The sequence below is a fragment of the Mastomys coucha genome, unplaced genomic scaffold (genome assembly GCF_008632895.1).
Source record: "Mastomys coucha isolate ucsf_1 unplaced genomic scaffold, UCSF_Mcou_1 pScaffold16, whole genome shotgun sequence".
NCBI lineage: Eukaryota > Metazoa > Chordata > Mammalia > Rodentia > Muridae > Mastomys > Mastomys coucha.
The window spans coordinates 10,247,035-10,247,537 of NW_022196898.1; positions in this window are offsets into that span (position 1 = coordinate 10,247,035).

Consider the following 503-nt stretch of genomic DNA (forward strand, 5'->3'; position numbering starts at 1 on the left):
GAGGGCAAAGCCTCCTCAATACCCCCTTTTTGTTTTATTAAATATGATTTGAGCATATGGTAGGCTCGTTCTATGTTGCCTTGTCATTGATATCTTTTATCAGGCTCAAGATGATTAACAGTGGGCAGGGTGAATGCAAACCTTTATCTATCCTGGAGGCACAGAGGGATGGAAAAAAAGCAATCCTTAATATCCAATATCAAGATTCTCCATTGTTTAGGTGACACGGACCGGGATTTCTCTGTATAGCCCTGGCTGTCTTGAAACTCACTCTGTAGACCAGGCTGGCCTTGAACTCAGAAATCTACTTGCCTCTGCCTCCCATGTGCTGGGATTAAAGGCGTGAGCCACCACTGCCTGGCTTTGCCTCGCAGGTACTGGGATTAAAGACTTTTGACAAACACACTAGACACCAGTGTGTAAGGTCTGAATGTAATTTTTTTAAAAATGACATGAGGCTTTTACAATCATTGCAAAAGAGAAATAAAAAATCTGGCAGCTCA